We start from the raw sequence: 22,129 nt of genomic DNA on the forward strand, positions 1-22,129 counted from the left end.
TTCTATGAGTGGAGTAATATGGAAGCTAGCTTACTCGTTTGTTGGTTCATATCGTAAGATCATGCTAAAAGAAGGAAATGACAGCCTTACATACCTTGACGTATATCAAATCGCCTAACTTTTACCTCTTGAACTTGTAAATCTACAATTTAGATAACGTAGGCCTTAATTAGACTATTTACCTTGCTTACTCACCATCCTCAAAAACATATAAAGCTTAAAGAATTATGGACAATAATTTCCTTTGTAATCTTACAACTCTTCAACTTCTCATTCTATCCAACATCAACCACAATACCCACAACACAATGACATAACATATATATATCAAAATATACTTAAATCCATTTCCAATCATCTCTTAAAATAACCCCAAATCATTATATTACCCTTCATCAACTTACCACTTCCATAAGTATCCTTTCTCTACTTAAAATCACTAAAACTCTTGATAATAAAATCAAATACAACTGGTAGAAATCATTCACATACCTTGAGGGGTCTAAGATTCCAAGAATCACTTCAACTCCAACTTCCTAAGCTTCACAACCTTGGAGAAACCCAGAATCAACCTTCTTCTTTACAAGCTCAGGTTTAGCAGGGTTCGGATCTTGCCAAATCTTCATTAATATGATGGGAAATATTGGGAGATAATATATTAGGGTTTTCTCTGATTTGGAAGAAGGAAAAATGTGAAATAAGTCGTGAACCACCTACTTATACTCGGAATTAAAAAGGCTACAGCGATGCGGTTCGACGAGCAGTTCGACTGACCCGTCCACGTGTCGACGTTCCATCAACTTGCCCTGTCAATCTGCGACTGCAGAAGCAAGGCTGAGGAACCCTGTCGATGCCGCACATCGACGGTCCGTCGAACATGTCGACGATCCCATTGATGATGACTAGTGTCTGCAGATTTTCTCAGATTCAGTTCGGATCGCGTCGATTTGATTCGCTCAACTTATAATCCTGCAAATTGCCAGGAATACCTGCTGGTACCCTTTCACATGGGGCAAGACACCTTCTACCTCCAAACTCGAGCTCGGGTCTCTATTCCAAAGGCATACCTGACTAGGAAATCATAGGTTCCACTACGATGAAAATGATAGGTGTAACATTCTTCCCCCTTTAGCAACATTCGTCCTCGAATGTTCGAACAGTCATGGATTTTAAAAATTTTGGCAGAGTTTTCTCGGTACTTATACGAATCCATCCTACACACAACAACCCAAAATAATGCCACACAGGGCCACATACTATAACATACTATACTGGGGCCTCACACGACCCATCATGATAACTGAAATGAAATAATACCTAGGGGATATGATGCCTCATACTGCACCTCTTGTACTGCTGGGAAACAAATGCGGGTACTTAATTTTCATTGCCTCTTCTGCTTCCCAAGTCACTTCCTCAACATTCTTATTCCTCCATAAAACTTTAACTGAAGCTATATTCTTGGTTCGTAACTGATGAACCTACATGTCCAATGTAGCCACCGGAACCTTTTTGTATGATAATTGCTCGGTCACCTGGATGTCATCCACTAGTACAACCCTTGAAGGATCTCCGATACATTTACGAAGCATAGATACATGAAATACCGGATGTGCCGACTCTAACCCAGTAGGCAATTTTAGCTCATATGCCACCGTACCCACTGTACGAATGATCTTATATGGCCCAATATATCGAGGGCTCGACTTACCCTTCTTGCCTAACCTCATCACTCCCTTCATAGGCGAAACTTTCAGGAACACCCAATCGCCTATCTCAAACTCTAGCTTGTGTCGCCGATTATCCGCATAGGATTTCTGTCGACCCTGAGCTGTTAGCAATCTCTCTCTAAGCACTTTCACCTTATCAAGTGCTTGCTGAATCAAGTCCGAGCCTACTAACTAATACTCCCCAACATCAAACCATCCTATGGGTGATCTATATCTCTGCCCATATAAGGCCTCATAAGGAGCCATCTGAATACTAGAATGGTAACTGTTATTATATGAAAACTCGATAAGAGGCAATTGATAATCTCAAATTCCTTGAAAGTCAAGTACATAAGCTCTAAGCATATCATCAAGGGTCTGTATGGTACGCTCTGCTTGTCCATCTGTCTGCGGATGAAATGCAGTACAAAGACTCACCCTGAGTCCCTAATCCCTGCTGAAAAGACTTCCAGAATTTAGCTGTGAACTGTGCTCCCCTATCTGAAATAATGGCCGTAGGAACACCATGAAGTCGTACATTTTCCTTGAGATAAAGCTTCGCATAATCCTCGGCTGCATAAGTAGTTCTGACAGGCAGAAAGTGGGCTGACTTTGTAAGCCTATCAACTATAACCCATATGGAATCATACTTCCGCGGAGTACGGGGAAAACCTGTAATGAAATCCATATTAACTACCCCCCACTTCCATGACGGAATCTCCATAGCCTGCAATAGACCTCCGGGATTCTGGTGCTCTATCTTGACCTGTTGACAATTTGGACACTGGGCAACAAATTCAGCTATATCTCTTTTCATACCATCCCACTAATAAACATTCCCTAAGATCACTGTACATCTTTGTTGAGCCTGGATGAATAGAATAGCGGGTAGTAATGTGCCTCCCCCATAACCTGCTGACGGAGTCATGTAACATTAGGCACACATAATCTACCTCGATACCTGAATACTCCATCACCTGTAATCACAAAGGGTGTCTTTTCTTTCTAAGGTGTTGTATCTCAGTAATGAACTAAAAAAGGATCCTCATACTGACACTCCTTTATCTGTACTACCAACGATGACACCATTGTGTCTTGAACAGTAACTCCTGCATCGCCTGAATCTATCAATCGAACTCCGAGGCTAGCTAATTGATGAACTTCACGGACCATTTCTCTTTCCTCTGGCGGCACATATGACAAACTACCCATCGATTTACGACTAAGGGCATCGGCTACTACATTAGCTTTCCCAGGATGGTACAGAATATCCATATCATAATCCTTTAGCAACTCTAGCCATCGCCTTTGACGGAAGTTCAAGTCCTTCTGCTTAAAGATGTATTGGAGACTCTTATGTTCAGTAGAGATATCAACATGGACACCGTATAAGTAGTGCGTCCATATTTTCAAAGCAAGAATCACTGCCGCTAGCTCAAAATCATGGGTTGGATAATTCTTCTCGTGCTTCTTCAACTGTCTAGAAGCATAAGCGACAACCTTACCGTGCTGCATCAACACACAGTCCCAATCCAACACTTGAAGCATCACAATATACCACATAGCCATCTACTCAAAACTGGTGTTGAAGTCAACTTATCTTTCAACGTCTGAAAACTCTGCTCACAAGCATCTGTCCATTGGAACATAGCTGGTTTCTGAGTCAACATAGTCAATGGGGCTGAAAGAGAGGAAAATCCTTCTACGAACCTTCTATAATAACCTGCCAAGCCCAAGAAGCTATATATCTCCATTGGTCCCGTGGGCCTTGGCCAATTCTTCACAGCCTCAATCTTTTGGGCATCTACTCTAATGCCTTCTTCAGAGATAATGTGACCCCGAAAAGCCACAGAGTTCAACCAGAACTCACACTTGGAAAACATTGGCACTCTCTACCTCGAAGAATTCCAAGCACTGTTCGTAGATGTTCTGCATGATCAGCCTTTGACGGCGAATAAACTAGAATATCATCTATAAATACAATCATGAACAAATCTAGGAAGGATCTTAATACATGATTCATCAAATCCATGAATACGGCTGGGGCATTAGTTAGCCCGAACGACATAACACAAAACTAATAGTGGCCATATCTAGTACGGAATGCCGTCTTCGGAATGTCCTCCTTCTTCACCATAACCTGGTGGTATCTCGATCTCAAGTCTATTTTCGAGAAATACTTGGCACCTTGCAACTGATCGAATAAATCGTCGATCCTCGGAAGCGGATACTTATTCTTTACAGTCACTTTATTTAATTGCCTATAATCAATACACATTCGCAAAGAGCCATGCTTCTTTCTTACAAATAATACCGGTGCTCCCCACGATGATGTCGAGCAAATCTTTCAACTGCTCCTTTAGTTTTTTCAACTCCACGGTGCCATCCTATAAGGAGGGATAGATATTGGCTGAGTGTCTGGCAATAGATCGGTAGTAAAATTAATCTCTCTCTCTGGGAGAATGCCTGGAAGCCCATCTGGAAACACTTCTGGAAACTCATTAACCACAGGAACAAACCGAAGAGTTGATAACTCTGCTTGCATATCTTGAACTCGAACTAGGTGAAAAATATACTCTTTTCTGATCATCTTCTCTGCCTTAAGGTAGGAAATAAACCTTCCTCTAGGTGAAGCAGCATTGCCCTTCCACTCTAGGACTGGCTCGCCTGGGAACTAAAATTGAACTATCTTTGCTCTATAATTAACATTAGCATAACAAGAAGATAACCAGTCCATGCCCATAATAACATCAAAATCAATCATATCTAACTCAATTAAATCTGCTACGGTGTGGCGGTCACAAACTATAACAATACAGTCCCGTTATACTCGTCTAGCTATAATCGGATCACCAACATGCGAAGATACCTCAAAAGGTTTAATCAACTAGGCTCTATCCCAAACTTGCCAGCAACAAAGGGCATAACATATGATAGAGAGGAACCTGGGTCAATCAGTGCATACACATCATAGGAGGAGACTGATAATATATACTTGTGACAACATCAGGAGATGTCTCACGATCCTGTCTACCGGCTAGTGCATATACACGGTGCTGAGGACCGCTCGAGCTGGATGCTCCACTCCTCCCTCTACCTCATCCTACTGGTGTCTGAGAAACTTGCCCTGAAAGGCACACAACAGAAGAAGAACCAGCCACAGGACCTTGTGGGCTGAACCATAGTCCCACTCTCTCTCATCGGACACTACCGCATCTAATGACCTGGATGGCCACAAGCATAACAAACATCTGAGCCCAGCCAACACTGACCCACATATAACTTGCCACGCTGGGCACACTGCGGCAAAGAGGGCCTCATCTGGCCTGACTCCAGTCTGTACTAATAGCCTGATGCTCTAGAACTCTGGCCCACTTCTGAATAAGAAGGCCGATCAAATCGCGACCTGAAAACTGTGGAGGTGCACTCCCTGCTGAATGGAATGGATACCGAGAATACTGCGGCCTCTGTCCTACCCTAGACTCACCCCCAATCTCTAAAGATCTGGGCCTCTTACCATGGCCCCGGTCACGGTCACGATATGTCCTCCTCTGACGCTTACGATCTTCCATATTCTATACAAATGCCTGTATACGGGAGATATCCATGCCTGACTGTAACGCAACAGTCGTACAAGCATCTATGAAATATGGCCCTAGACCAGCCACAAAACGATGAACTCTATTCTCCATCTCAGCCACCATGGCTGGAGCATATTTTTCCATAGAATCAAAATACACGCAATACTCTTGGACACTCATGCTGCCCTGCTCAATACGGAGGAATCTATCTGCTCAGGCTTGCCTGACCTCAAGAGGTAGATAATGGCGAATAAATGCATCTGAGAACTCTCTCCAAACAGCTGGAGGGGCATTCTCTCCCCTAGATAACTCCCAAGTCTGATACCACTGTATTGTAATATCACGAAGCCTATATCCGCGTGCATAACCCTCAAGGTTCTCTCCATAACATCAATAAAATCCTGGGGTCTATATTTTACTTTATCATGAAAATGTCTGGAAGGACCTAACCCAATGGAAGGTCTTAACCCTCGAACTACCAGTCCTATCTGCCTGGTTAGCGCCAACTCCCTGCCGCTGAGCTTAGGCGGCTACTAATCTAGCTCAATAACTGTATAGCATCCTGCACATCTTGGCCCGGTGCATCCGGCTGAGGAACTGGGGCAGGTACTGGAGGTGGGGTGCTCGATGTCTCAGATGTCCCCTCACTCTGAATCTCATCCTAGGCCCTCATAGCCTACCGAGTACGGCTAGTGGCCTCACCGGTTTCTCTCTTGCCCTTCTAGATAGTTGTAGCTTTCTTGCGGGGCATCGCTGAAATCAGAACAATTCATTAGAAGTGAACGCTTAACACATGGCTCTATCACACAATCTAGGAGAGAAAGGATGACATCATCCTAAATGTCCTGTAGCCTCATATTTATAAGTGTAGTGCACAACACGCCCATAAACAAGAATCTACTATACACGATCTGTAGACAACCCTCTGATGGAACTGCTCTGATACCACTTCTGTCACAACCCAAACCGATGAGTCGTGGCGAGTGTCTGACCTCTAGCGACCAAGCACCCCTAAATACGTATCTGAACCATACTGAACATCATGGTCCCATAAATGGCATAAACGGATCTCATAAAAGGGAAACATCAAGACTCTGTACAATATGTATATATATACATACTGAAGAACAGTGCAGGCCAGCTAGGCCGCTACATATACCGTACACAAAAGAATGGGAGCCGACAAGGCTACATCATCTGACTAATACATACAACTGTCTATAGACCTCTACTGGAATGAAAGTTGTAGAAAGGACGGGACAGGGCCCCATCATACCCATATGCATGTACATCCAAAAAGGCTAGCATACCAAAATAAAAAGCAACTCCGGATCAATGGAGCGCACTGACCCCTGTTGGATAGAAGTCCTACTATGCTGGAGCACCTGTCCGTCTACCTGAACCTGCGGGCGTGAACGAAGCCCCCCGAGCAATGGGGAGTTAGTATAGATAATGTACTGAGTATGAAAGGCATAAGAACAATCACTGTGCATATAAGAATCATGAATAAAAATCTGAACTCATAAGCTGGAGTGACTGTGTGCATGTATTTGTATGAACTAGCATCTGGATGTATCTGTATAAACTTGTGTAACTGACTATGCCTCTGTGGGCGCACAATATGCATGCTCGCAATGATAATCATGCTCATATACATAAATATAAGTCATAGTGCTAAGGAACATTCAGCCTGGTCCATATCCCATATAATAGTAATGTCGAAGAACATACGGCCCGATCCATATATCATATAATAGTAATGCCGAGGAACGTATGGCCCGATCCATAAATCATATAATAGTAATGCCGAGAAATGTACGGCCCGGTCCATATATCACAATCAAGGTGCTCCAGCTGATCAGGTGGTAATGTGTATATAACGCCTACCCATTTTCCATACCCCTATACATATAATACTTGGGTATATAATGCCTTCTGTTCATGGGTCAATATACATATATATGAATGAATGTAATGCATGAATAACTGTATACATAAAGCTAGACCCTTGAATAGAAAGAGCAATCATAAACGGGGTACATGAACATCAAAGACTTAGGTACTCCCTAGGCGTCTAAGAGTGGAGTAATATGGAAGCTCGCTTACTCGTTTGTTGGTTCATATCATAAGTGTCACGACCCAACCCCATGGGCCATGACTAGTGCCCGAACTGGACATCTCGTATACGAACCTGCTAGATATAGTCAAACTGAAACTAAGGATAGTATGGAAACTTGTAAAAACAAACGAAATATTCACAACGCCACATATCATAAACCTATCTCCTGAGGATTCACAGCTGACCAAAGCATAACACAATACGCAAGCCGACAAGGCTGCCACTATATACTGGGAAGATCCAAAACAAACCATATCGACACAGTCAGATACAACCCACATATGTCTGCAGACCTCTAAGAGTGTACAAGTTAAATATGACGGGACAGGGCCCCGCCGTACCCCTGAACATGTATAAGTCGACATCAAAAGATTTGTACCAAAATAATCTAGGCTCCGGAACAATGGAGCTCTCCAAAACAGCTGAGCAGAAGTCCTAAGCTGGAGGATCATCAAACCGAGTGTCTGTACCTGCCGGCATGAAATTTCCAGAAGCTATTTCATTCGGGGCCTCGAACTTGCTCGATTCTCCACTTTCTCTTTCTAACTCTCCTCTATCTCTCTCTCTCTCTCTCTCTCTAAAAGTTTGTGGACTGCTTGATTTGTAAATGAATGAATTTGTATGGATTTAGCCCTTATATATGGGTCTTGGGTCGGTTCCCACCGACCATTGAGTCGGGTTGTGCCGAGCCCACTGCCAGTTTGACTTTGCTGCATTAAAACGTCCATAACTTTTTATCCCTATGTCGTGTGAAGGCCCACGACCTATGGTTGGAAAGCTAGTTCAATTATAGACAACTTTCATATTTTTGGTTTTCCCAAATTCCCAAATAATGATGGGGTTATGGTCTCCCGAAGTCAGATCACCCGAAAACGTAACTTAAAAACATCTTTTTGGAGGGCTTACACTTGGATTTGGCTCAAGGGTCCTTCTTGGGTTGTGTTTAACTTCTCATATATTGTCCATATAACTTATCATATGTCCTTTATAAAAAACCCATTATGTGGGGCCCACCTCAGCTTACGGTTACGAGGGCTATATATCTTTTAACGTATCATTCCAATCATATTGTACGAATTCCAAATATCATACTAATGCTATCCTCATGCTACTACAGTATAATTTCATTCTTTATACTTGTAATATTTTCTCCTCCTTGAGCTCACAGTAAGCCGTCTGTAGCCTTAGTAACACGAAATTTTCTGGGGTGTAACAATAAGATCATGCCAAAAGAAGGAAAGGATAGCCTTACATACCTTAACGTATACCAAATCGCTCAACTTCTACCTCTTGAACTTGTAAATCTACAATTAAGATAACGTAGGCCTTAATAAGACTATTTACCTCGCTTACTAACCATCCTCAAATACATATAAAGCTTAACGAATTATAGACAATAATTTCCTTTGTAATATTACCACTCTTCAACTCCTCATTCGATCCAACATCAACCACAATACCCACAACACGATGACATAACATATTTATATCAAAATATACTTAAATCCATTTCCAATCATCTCTTAAAATAGCCCCAAATAACTATATTACCCTTCATCAACTTACCACTTCCATAAGTATCCTCACTCTACTTATAATCACTAAAACTCTTGATAATAAACTCAAATACTAGGGTAGAAATCATTCACACACCTTGAGGGGTCTAAGGTTTCAAGAATCACTTCAACTCCAACTTCCTAAGATTTACAACCTTGGAGAAACCCTAGAATCAACTTTCTTCTTTACAAGCTCGGGTTTACGGGGTTCGGATCTTGCCAAATCTTCATTAATATGATAGGAAATATTAGGAGAGAATATATTAGGGTTTTCTCTGATTTTGAAGAAGGAAAAATGAGAAATAAGTCGTGAACCACCTATTTATACTCGGTATTAAAAAGGCTACAGCTGTGCGGTTCAACGAGCGGGTCGACGGTCCATCGACCTGCCCCTGTCAATCTGCGCCTATAGATGAAAGGCTGCGGAACCCTATCGATAGCGCATATCGACAGGACCGTCGAACATGTCGACGACCCAGTCTACGATGACTAGTGTCTGCAGATTTTCTCAGATTTAGTTCGGATCAGCATTGATTCGATTCGCGCAACTTCTAATCCTTAAAATTGCCAGAAATACCTGCTGGTATCCTTGTACACGGGGCAAGACACCTTCTACCTCCAAACTGTGTACCTATGCGTAAAACTTATCCAAGCTTACCCGAGTCATTTACCCTCGATATGCCCTTGCCGTTCGAGGATGAACAATTGTTTAATTGGTATCTGATGTAACGACCCATTCTGTCATTACAGTTACTTTCAAAATATTCGTGACACCGGCTCTCGAAGACATGCTTAAGATTTCCCTTGTAACTTAGGAACCGTCAACATGATCGGTGAATCATATGAGTTGCGCGTAAATAATTGGATCGAGGCCTATGAGCCCGGCTTTTACCGCTTCAGCATCATTCATGTCGCCCCAGCGGCTTGTCTGCTGCAAAAGAGGCTAGGCAGAAAATTCCATTCACCGTCCCCAGCGTCACCTTTGACGCTGAAGTGGTGACGGGACCGCCCCAGCAGTCACGGGCAAGTGAATCCACCTATTTAAGTGATATTTCAGGAATTGGCTTCATTTCTCAAAACCCTAGAGTGTCCAGGAGTCTTTAGAGTAATTTTGGAGCAAAAAATGATACTTCCTTGGGAAAGATTATCCCCATAACCTCTTCCATCCATTCTTCTAGCATTGATTCTCATTAAGGATCTCTGTCTAGGATCACAAATTGGTAGCTCAAATCTCTTAAATTCCAAATTAATAAACTCTTGTCCTTCTTGATATAAAAGTCCTTGGAATATTTTCCTATGCTCATCATCCTAACATGATTCCTAACCTAGTCATTCACCCATTCAATTAAAAGACATATGGGTCTCTATTTTAGATCTTGAAAATGGGTGTCTTGAAATAATCCTAATATGGCAATTTGACCAACTAGTAATTTGAGTAGGGTCATGGATGTCCTAAATGAAGGTTGATTGATCAACTAGCATTGCGATAGTGAATTTTTAGGTAGGATAAGAATCCCATAGCTACCTTATCAATTTCGAAGTCCTTGGAAAGGACCCTAATGGTGCATTCTACTCTTGGGTCTCTTGGTTAACTCCAAGATTTTCAAATGGTTTGCGCGGTGGTGATTAATTGAGGCGTCATTGGATGTTCGTGGCACCCGCTCAGCCCTGAGGTAGGGTACGACTTCATTTCGGTAGACTCCGGTTAGTTTTTCGTATTGTCGTGTAGAAGAAACGGAGAATGCATGCATAGGAATTTGGAGATATGTGATGGAATCTTAGGATGGTATTGTTATGTGTGACATATTTGTTCGGGCTCGTGGCCTGTAAACTCATTAGGTATTGATGTGACCTTGTTGATTATGGATGGATTTCTGTGACTTGGGAGTAGCGGACGGAATCTAGTTATGCCTATCGATGAGATTATTTTAGCGAATCTAAACGCTAGCTGGAAATATAAAATGAATCATGGCAGTGAATGATATCCTAATTAAATGGTAACGAGTGACTTGAATGTAGGGTGAGATTCTTATCCTAAGTAAATAGGCCTATTAGGAAAATGGCAATACCGTATGTTAAATGATTGACCTGATGTGTGTTGGGACTAGTGTTAATTGTTTAATGGTGTTGGCTCGATGCTATGTGTAGTTAGTGGATAGCGAAAGTCGCTTGTTGTTTTGATTCGGATAGGATTGACATACGTATTGTTGGTATGTATGCTATGATACCCACTGTTGGTGCTTGAGTTATTGATATATGTTGGCATACCCACTGTTGGTATTGTGATGTGATTTATTGATGGCGTACCCCGTTGACGTACTTGTGATATTGAGCTTACTTGTTGATGATTGACATATGCATTGCACGTATTCTCTCATATTATCATGCATGGCCGATATCCGGTGATGATTCAGTATAGTTGATTGAGCAAAACTAATTTTTGATAAACTCTTTTACTTGAGTGATTGTGAAAAAGGCTGATGTCCGAAGATCCATTCCAGAATCATTGTTTGTATGAAACTGATACTTGATAAACTCTTTTACTTAGAGTGATTGTGAGGAGGCCGATGTCTGAGGTTCAATTCCGGAATCGTTGATTTATGAAATTGATATTTGACAACTCTTTTGAGTGATTGTGAGTAGGTCGATGTACGATGGTTATATTCGGGCATCGTTGTGCATGGCCGATTCTGATGTTATCTCGGAATCGATTATAATGCATGGGCTCCACGGGTCCCTCAGTGTGGTACCGGTAAGACTCCCTCTGTGAGCAATTAGCTAGGGTCCCGTCTGTCTGTTTGGCAAAGATTCGGGACAGATGGCACTCAGACTTCACGATTCACACTGGGTTGTGCTGTCGAGACGTTGATATTTCCGTCCGGAATATATGTGTACATCTCATTTGCATAGCATGGCATAGCATCACATTCATACCATTATTGCATTGCATTGCATTATGACTTGAGTGAGATGTCGTGATGACTGTATTGTGACCATTGTGTTGTTGATTCTATTGTGTTGGATTGTTCCAAGATTAGATATACTCAGACTTATCATATGGGGTTTAGATGCTATACATAGGTAATGATGAACAATTGGACTCGAACTCTTGTGACTTATATTGCGGACTTGTGCCTGTTAAACAAACCAAAAACTAGTAGTGTATCGTGTTAAGCGAGGTTGGACATGAAGTTGTCGTAACAATGAGTTTGCTCGTAAAACACGGAGGAGCGACCTGGGAATGATAAGGATGTTGAGGGTCTGTATATGTGTTTAGCCAACTTATAATTTATGCAAGATTAGTTGTGACCTAAGTTAGATTGAAGTTGTGATCTATTGTTTCGGGATATGTGACTTGATTTAGCGATTATCATCGTTATTCGCTTTACCAATATGTGTTACTAACCATTGTCGGCCTATGATACCTACTCAGTACGTGTGGTTGTACTGATATTGGACTTGCTACACCCTTTTTTGGGGTGTAGATTGTTTTAGGCGATTGATCGAAGTATATGCAGAAGTTATGTGGCGCTTATCTAGAAGGCCTCATCCCATTTAATTCTGGGGTTGGAGGTTGAGTCTTAGTATATGATGTCACTCTGAAATTTACTTAGTCACTCTTGTATTAGTTTAGACCAGGTCATGGGAAATTGTATTGAGTCTGTAAAAAGGTATTGTCAAATTATGTAACATTCGAGTTTGTATTTATAAATGAAATTCCGCTGTTTTTCTTAATTTCCAAATGCTTTTGAAAGGATAGTTATGTTACACTTCGGAAAATCTTCCGTTGATGCACAGTGAATAGACTAACAAAGGGCACGAAGTATACGATGTTTCAATAAGTAAGAAATAGCATTTGATTATTCTAATTGAGATTTCAAAGACATTCGAGGTATGAGAACAAAGTTTGCCAAGAAAGGCAAGGTATACATTATGTATCGGAAAAGATTTATGAGTAACAAGTTAATGGTGACTTAATAATGTCTTGGAGAAGAGTTATACCATCCCTTAGATTGTTAATGAGGTGTTAAACAAGTGTTAAGAAGGTTCCATAAGGATTGGAGATCAAACGAGTCGACAAGAACGGAAAGCTGGGCAATATACGGTCCAACATACGGACCGTAAAAAACATACTGGCCGTATGTTCTGCCTAGAATGGGGAATTTCACTGGACCAAATGTACTGCAAGACATACGGTCCATATAAATTATACGGACCGTATTGTTACACCTCGGAAAATTTTCCGATGTTACGCAAGTAAATGAACTAATGATGTGTGCGAGGAGTGCGAGTGTATAATGTTTCATGGGAAATGTATCAAAAGGGATGTGGATGATTAGAATGAAAAGTCGAGAAATGAGAAAAATTGAAAGTTGGCAAAACTGCCCAGTGGTCGTATATTGCAAAATACGGACCGTGAAGGGCAATACGGTCCGTAAACTGGCAGTCGTAAACTGCCATGCAAAAGCTTCAGCTTTCTGCCAGCGGTCGTAAAGTGCAAATACGGACTGTAAACTAGGTATACGGTCCGTAAACTGCCAGGTCGTAAACTGGCATGCCGAACTTCAACTTTCTGCCAGCCGAGGAAATGGTTAAATACGACCTGGTGGACGGACCGTAAAGTGATTTACGGCCCGTAAACCATGGTCGTAAACCACCATGAAGGCAGCCCAGCTTCTGGTTCTTGAAATGGCTAAATATGCCTATGTAGGACGATCCGTATAGTGGAATACGGTCCGTAAACCTCCATGGACGACCACTGTTCACCCAGCACAGATTTTCCAATTCATTAAATATGAGGATCAAGACTTATTTTATTGCATTACAACATTACACCACTTCTCTCTAGAACTTCTCTCTACATTTATTATATGATTTTTCAAGGATTATAAGCCATCAATAACATTAAGACAAGTGAATCAAGGATAAGGGAATCATCAAGGATCATCCAAGTCAAGAAATCCAAATGGAGAAAAACTAGGGTTTTGCTCAAAGAAGAGTATTATCAACCAAAGCTTGTTCCTACAACTTCTAAGGTAAGATTCATGATTTTTACAAGATCTTTAAGGTATTGGAGAATTAAAATACATGGATTGTAGAAAATGTGGTCAACTAGGTCATGAATGATGAATAGTGACATTTTGAGAAATAGTTTGAATTGAGTTATGAATGTTGTTGTGTTGTCATATGAATGTGTTATAAATGGTATTAAGATCATGAACTAAACACTTTAGATGAATGGACGAAGATGGGTGTTATAATCATGAATGTGGGTGAATTAGTGGCGAATTGAGGAATCTAGATAATGTGGATAATGTGAATAACTAATGGCCATTGTTATGATATTAATGAAGGTATAAACGCTAGCATTGGAAGGGAACGTGAAAGTGTAGAATAGTTCGACGGAAAGGTATGTAAGGCTAACCCTTCTTTCATAAGGCATGGTTCTTGGCCAAATTCCTAATTCCTCCATATGAGTATGTTGTCTTCACATGGTTGACATTCCAAGCTCATAAGCTCACGACCCTTGATATATACTATGATTATACTATGTTCCTCGTATGACGAGTAAGTCCATAATGTAGATGTAACGATAACGATGAGAATGGTAATGATAATGAAATCAAAAATGATGCAAAAGGTGCCTACGGGCTATTATACTTATATGTGCCTATGAAGGGCTATAATGAACCCCGAGCTTATAACGCCGGGTAGAATATATGTATATGAATATATATGAAGTATGTATACGATTACGAAATGCGCGCCCACGTCTGCAGATGGTACAGATAACCCTGAAGCCTTGGTAGGGTCAGGTAGAAATAACATTGAGCCTTGGTTGGCCAAGTACGTATGAAACACCGAACCTTATGGTCCGGTACGCTATGTATGTATATAAGTGTATGGCTATGTATATAATATGAATATGAATGTGATAAGACTATGTATAAGAATACAAATAAGGACATGTATACAAATATGAGCACAAGTATGGTACGAGTATTATTATGGGATACGAACGACGATGTATGCAAGTAAGCGACATGATGATGATGATATTACTGTCTCCCCTCCTATGCTATCTTCATGTGATATCTATTATGCTTCTATATTGATGTTGATCATGCTTTACATACTCAGTACATTCTTCGTACTGACGTCCTTTTGTTTGTGGACGCTGCGTCATGCCCGCAGGTGCACAGGGAGACAGACTTGATCCATAGCTGCTTATTTAGAGATTGCATAGCAGAGCTCCATTTCATTCGGAACCGTAGCCTTTGGGTACTTATTCTTTTGTGTATATAATTATGGGCATAGCGGGGTCCTGTCCCGCTCATACGATATGTCATACTCTTAGAGGCTCGTAGTCATGTGTATGTGGGTAGAGATGTTCGGCCATGCCGGCCCATGTTTTGTATATCTTTTGTTAGCCACGTCGGCCTTGTACTTATGGTGTGGCCTAGATGCCTATGATATGTTAAATGATGATGGTCGTCTAATGGGAGCAATATGATTAACGATAATAAAAGCACGAATTGACTTATGGTTCACCTAGATGTTATGTTATGTACGATAAGGGGGTGCTCGGGTGGGGTAGCACCGGGTGCTCGTCGCGGCCCCCCTAGCCGGGTCGTGACACGTATGTTGGTCCGTCGAACTAAGTCGGACAGATTTTAAAATTGATATAAGAGACTCAACCTCATTTATTTCATTTTATTTTCTCACTCCACACTTCAAGAACACTCTAGAAATCTCTCCACACTTCTTCCACAAGAACTCAAGAGAAATTTATGATCAACTTCATCAAACCAAGAAAATCAAGTGTAAGAAACTCATTAGGGTTCATCCAAGGCAAGAAATCCCATTGGAAGTGAACTAGGGTTTTGGCTCAAGTGAAGTATTTCCACTCAAGGCTCATTCCCACACTATCTAAGGTAAGTTTTATGATCATTCCATGTTGTTTAAGGTATTGAGAGGTTGAAAGACTTGGATTGTAGAAGGAGATAGAAAATAGGTCATGAATGTGAGAATAGTGGCATTTTTGAGTAGTAGCTTGGAATGAGTCATGATTCTTTATAAGTTGTGATTACAATATGTTATAAATGACATTAAGAACATGGGATAAGCATTATATGTGAGAAAACGTACTAGTGTACTATGACCATGATTACGGATGAATTGAAGTGAAATTGTGAAATGTGGATAATGTAGAGGAATGAAGATTGTTGGTTATAATATTGTGAATGTATTATAGACGTTTGGGAGTTGATATATGATATGAGGAAAGGTGTATTGTTATATCCCGTATTTTGCATATTCGAAATTTCAAAATAATTGTGACTTGTAAGGTATATGGCCACATTTTGATTTTAGTTAATATATATATGTTGTTCATGAAAAAATATTGACGCGGAAATATCGAGGAAGGTTAAGGGCAAAAATTGGAATTTCGGAAATTGGTCTCGTGAATTACAAAATATGATCCAAAACTAGTTGGGCTCAAAAAAAAAAAAGAGAAATTAGAGGCCTAATTTAAGGGCTTGGCCGGCCATGGTCCATGAAAAATAGTCCAAGCCCATGAATTAATTAAGGTCATGTGATAAATAAATAAAAGGGGCCATAGTCATCTTCAATTAGAAGTTTCAAGAAATCAAAAAACAAAAAGAGAGAGTAAGCTACAAGGGCCATTCGACCGAAGCTATAGAAAGAAAAATAAATAAATTCCAAGTCCTTCAACTTTGATCCTAAAATCTCTTCCTTCTTGAATTCTTATCAAGTTCAAGACGCTCTCCAACGTGGTATAATTAGTTAAGCGAGAAAACTACGTTTTGCGGCAAGTGGAATTTTGAAGAAAAAGGTAAGAATTTTATCTTTTATGTTATGGAAGAAGTGGATAAGTTATAATGATTAGAATTGAATGAGAATTATGGAATTGTGATGTGTGTGTGCATGGCCGTGTGTGTGAGTGAGTGTGTGCATGGCCGTGTGGTGTAGTAATATGGGGAAGGTGAATTAAAGTTCATTTAGTTTTGTTAGTTGTGTCGTTGAGGCATTTATGACGTAAATAAAGGTTTAACGATTCGAGTCGGCATTAAAATTGGTTGTAAGTTGTTATGGGAAATTATGTGCTTTTAATATAGTTTTTATGTAATTATGGAAGTAGAGTTCTAAAATGTGAATTATCGTTGTTGTTAATGAATTTGGAAGAAGACAATGCGACTTGGTCGTTTCGTTGCATTTGTAGAAGTTTCGGATGGATTATGGTTTTGGTGGAACGTTTGTATATTTTGTAGAATAATGTGAAATGCTTCCGAATTGTATTTGAATGGTCTTGAATTAGTAAATGAATATGAAAACGTTGATGTTGGGTTGGAAGTGTGAAGTTAGAAAAGAAGTTGTTGCATTATGTAAAAAGGAAGATTACTAATGTTAGAATATGTCTTAAATTAGTTGTTGATATTATTGGAGTAATCGTTGGTATTGTTGTTGATATTTTGGCCGAGTTAAATTCTCGGATTTGTTGTTGTATTTCTGGCCGAGTTGAATTCTCGGGGATGGCGCATTTACAGGGGAAATGCTACCGAAATTTCTATAGAAATAAGGTGTTGGTTGGAATTGAATTATTAAGTGTTTGTACCTAATGTTTGGTGCGCATTAATGTTGTTGTAGATCTTGTAGAGCCAAGGACTTAAATCTGGATTCGTGTAGAAAGCGAGCAAGGTATGTAAGGCTCACCTTTCATTCTTAAGGCATGATCTCTATGAAGTGAACAAATTATGTATACGTATGTTCTCAAAAGAAATTCCCGTTCTTAGAACCATTAGAGTGGTTAATTTCTTTGACCTCCGTAAGCCGCTTCATATGGTTTCGATACGTGTTCATGATCCCGAAGCTCTATTTTATAAGTTCCTAGCTTGTCTACGATTCCTATTGGCTTAATGATACGAATGCACGTAATATGGTTAGGATTATTGCATAAGTGGATAATAAGTTAAGTATAAGAATTCATTTCTTTAAAATGATTCTATGAGTACTAATGTTTGAACTTTGCATCTAGTCTCGGATCGGGCCAAACGTTCCTCGACACGAATATGTTATATCTATGGATCGAGCTGCACGTTCCGCAGCAATACCATGTACGATATTTTACGAGTCTGCGTGCATGAATCTGTTGTATGTATACATATATGAAATATGGTGTCAGCATGATATCCAAAGACCTATTCGATATATTCTTTAGTTGGCATTAAAGGATAAGTGATACAATTAATGTCTTGATATGCTTTGATATGTACGTATGAATCCAAGTTATATTTGATTTGATCTATACGTCATTCGAAAGATACCTGATATGACTATTACTTCGGTTTTCCAAAAGAATGGCTTCTGAAACATTCATGGAGTGTTCTGTACTTCAAACGCTCGTAACTTTCGTATACTAATTCCGATTGACCCGAGACTTGTTTCTGGACCTCCAGATGTCGATAGTATGTTTGCATATAAGTATGTTTGTATCTCGGGTCTTGATTTGTGTGCATGTGGTTTTGCACTACTCTGTTCGTGCAAGCTTTGATTTGGATTTCACTGAGCCCGGGCCAGGATATGTTCTCGTGCGTACTCCTCTGCATTATTCATCGCGTCCCTCTCACTTGCGGACCGGGGCACGTTATATTTATGATATGATGACGGGCGGTGGCCAGGATGGAATATGATGATTTTATTCACAGCGTTCCGCAAAAGAGGGTCGGGGCACGTTACATGCATACATGATATGTGATATTGGCATCTATGACATATGATTCACCGCGTCCCTCACCGAAGGCCGATGCACGTTACATGCATATATGGTACATGACATATGATTCACCGCGTCCCTCACCGAGGGCCGGGGCCGTTACATGCATATATGATACATGATTCACCGTGTCCCTCACCGAGGGCCGGGGCACGTTACTTGCATATTTGATACACGACATTGATATATATATGATCTCATCCACCGCGTCCCTCAATGGAGGGCCGGGGCACGTTATTTGATACATATGCATACATGATATATGACTCTGACATGCATGATCCGTGTTCGGAAAGTTAGTTCTTTTGGGCACTCTGGATGACTCACTTATCTTCTGTACTTCCTTTGACATACGATAGCGGCGTATATGATTTCTGTCTGCAAGGTAAATGTTTTGGTGTTCTTACTCTGGTACAGGATATTCGATTGTGGTTCTGCTTTCTATATTTCATGCCTTACATACTCAGTACATATTCCGTACTGACCCCCTTTCTTCGGGGGCTGCGTTTCATGCCCGCAGGTACAAACGTTTATAGAGGTGATCCGCCAGCCTAGGGTGTACATTCTGCTATTTGGAGCGCTCCTTTGATTCGGAGCCCACACTTTTGGTACAGATCCTTCTATTGTACATATTTTTATGTTTATGACTATTTTGGGTACGACGGGGCCCTGTCCCGTCATATGATTCTGTTGTCTGTATTAGAGGCCTGTAGACATGTATGTGGGTCATGGGTCGTGTTTGTTAGAGCTTCTTAATTGGTTGTGTCCGGTTTTCTCCTACACTGCGTAACTTAATCGATTTACATGTTATGGTAAGTAACGAATTAAATGGTATGTATATGATTATCTATGCACGAGATTCATAATATGTAAACGCAAGTGAAATTTGGTTAGTAAATATGTACGAGTGTCCATGTCGGGCACTAGTCGCGGCCTACGGGGTTGGGTCGTGACAAAGTGGTATCAGAGCGGTTTGTCCTCGGAATGTCTACAGGCCGTGTCTAGTAGAGTCTTGTTTATCGGTGTGTTGTGCACCACATCTATAAACAGGAGGCTACAGGGCATTTAGGATGTTATCCTTTCTTTGAATCTTAGATCGTGCGACAGAGCTGTGCTGTTAGGATGATTTCTTTCTGACCAACTGTTATGTTTTTCAGTGATGCCTCCGAAGAAGGCAACGACTGCCCAGATAGGCAAGACAGTGGTAAGGGTGGCCAGTCAGATGCAGAAAGTTACTCGGGCTCATGCTCAGATTATGCCCGATGTTGTGCCTCAGTCAGAGGGATCTGCTACACCACCACCGGAGGAGCCTGGAGCAGCTCCATCATTAGCTCCAGAGGCTCCAGCGCCCGAGCCTCCAGCCTCCAGCCTCCAGCCTCCAGCTCCTCAGCCAGGGGCGCAGGATAGGGCGATGAGGGAGGTCGTTCAGTTATTGACAACACTAGTAGCAGGACAGGCTCGCAGACGCGGGCTAGGGGGCGATGATGTTGACCGACGTGATAGTTTGAGGGTTCATGATTTCTTGACCTGTAATCCCCCAGAGTTTTACGGGTCTAAGCCCGAGGAGGACCCCCAGGATTTCATTCGACAGATGCAGCGCTCATTGAGATTGGTCAGGGCTTCAGAGAGATAGTCTGTCGAGTTGGCCTCACACAGATTACGAGATGTTGCGATTAATTGGTATGAGTCTTGGGAGCTGTCCAGAGGTGAGGGTGCTCCCCCAGCTGTGTGGGACGAGTTTGTAGCTGCTTTTCCCAGCCACTTTTTGCCCCCAGAGTTGCGGCGGGCGAGAGTCGACAGATTTTTGCAGCTGAGGCAGAACGGTAGGAGTGTCCGAGAGTACAACTTGGAGTTTGATTCCCTGGCCAGATATGCACCTACCATAGTGGCGGATATGGCTGACCGGATGCACCGGTATGTGATGGGGTTGGATCGCTACTTGGTTGATAGTTGCATGGCAGTGGCATCGCAGACTGGTATGGACATTGCACGGTTACAGGCTTATGCGCAAGGGATGCAGGACCGGCACAGAGAGGATCAGTCGGGCGGAGATCGTGACAGGAGACAGCCCAAGAGGGCTAGATCAGCTGGCTACTTTGGGGAGGTTTGGGGCGGGCAGCCTCGACAGCATATCAGACAGTTTTCTCAGCCAGCACGAAGTACACCCCCACAGGTTACTGGCGAGGGATTTGATAGCATTGGATATTCTGGAGCTGGTCAAAGCTCCAGAGCTTCGGGTTCACAGACGAGTAGAGGGGTCAGCCAGACGAGGCCGCTTATGCCTCAGTGCGGCAGGCGCCATCTGGGGGAATGCCGTCGCGCCACCGGTGCTTGTTTTTCTTGCGGCCGTCATGGCCATGTTATGAAGGAGTGCCCATTTAGGGGTGGTTCGGCCCAGCTTACTGGGTCAGTTGCTGGCTCATCCTCCCCTTCTGTAGCCATGCGCCCTACGGGGCAGAGTGCGCCGACACCAGCAGGCCGCGGCAGAGTGCGCCGACACTAGCAGGCCGCGGCAGAGGTTGTGGCGGAGCTCCCGGTTCTAGCGGTCCTTCAAACCGCATATATGCCTTGGCTAGCCGACAGGACCAGGAGGCGTCACTAGATATGGTTACAGGTATATTATTAACCCACTTTCGAGAGGTATATGCTTTGATAGATCTAGGTCCCGTTATATTTTGTATACCTCCCCCCCCCCTCCCCTCCGATTACTGGTAAAACTGGGAAAGGTTCGAATTGGTAAGACCGTCTGAGGTAGTCATACATATAGATAAAAGTGAATGTTAAAGATTTAAAAAGCTAACCCGATAATCATATAGTCATAAGAGTAAGAGGCCCTCTCTAGATCGGAGTGGGACCCGCTAATAGAACCTTCTAAAAGTTGTTAAGATCCCGACCTACCCTAGACTGTGTGACAAAGGTCGTGCGGGGAAGTGGACGCGACTATATCAGCGTTAAGGCACCGAATTGTATTAAAGTTTTGAGGTTAAGCGTGCTAGGCCCAGAGTAATTCTGGGATGGGTGACCCCCCTGGGAAGTGTATTGAAAAATTTCATAAATGAAGTTCTAAAAGACAAATGGGAAATTAGAGTAACCTAAAGGGAATCGGAATATGTTGAACCCTCAGAAACCCTAAATAGGTCAAGTAGGCTAAGGTAGACTCGGCTGGCGAAGAAGAAGGAAGTCTGACACAGTTTTGGAGTCAAAATAAGTTTGAATAAGCGTTTGGGAAATGTTTTGTAAGTTAAATGGTAGTAAATGTATAAGTGTGTATATGACACCCCATTCATGACTGTACCGATCGGCAGGTGGGCCCGGTAGTCAGTGTTGCGATATACGAAAGACATTGACTAAATGGAATCCGAAAGACA

This window comes from Lycium barbarum, chromosome 9 (assembly GCF_019175385.1).
Source record: "Lycium barbarum isolate Lr01 chromosome 9, ASM1917538v2, whole genome shotgun sequence".
NCBI classification, from domain to species: Eukaryota; Viridiplantae; Streptophyta; class Magnoliopsida; order Solanales; family Solanaceae; genus Lycium; species Lycium barbarum.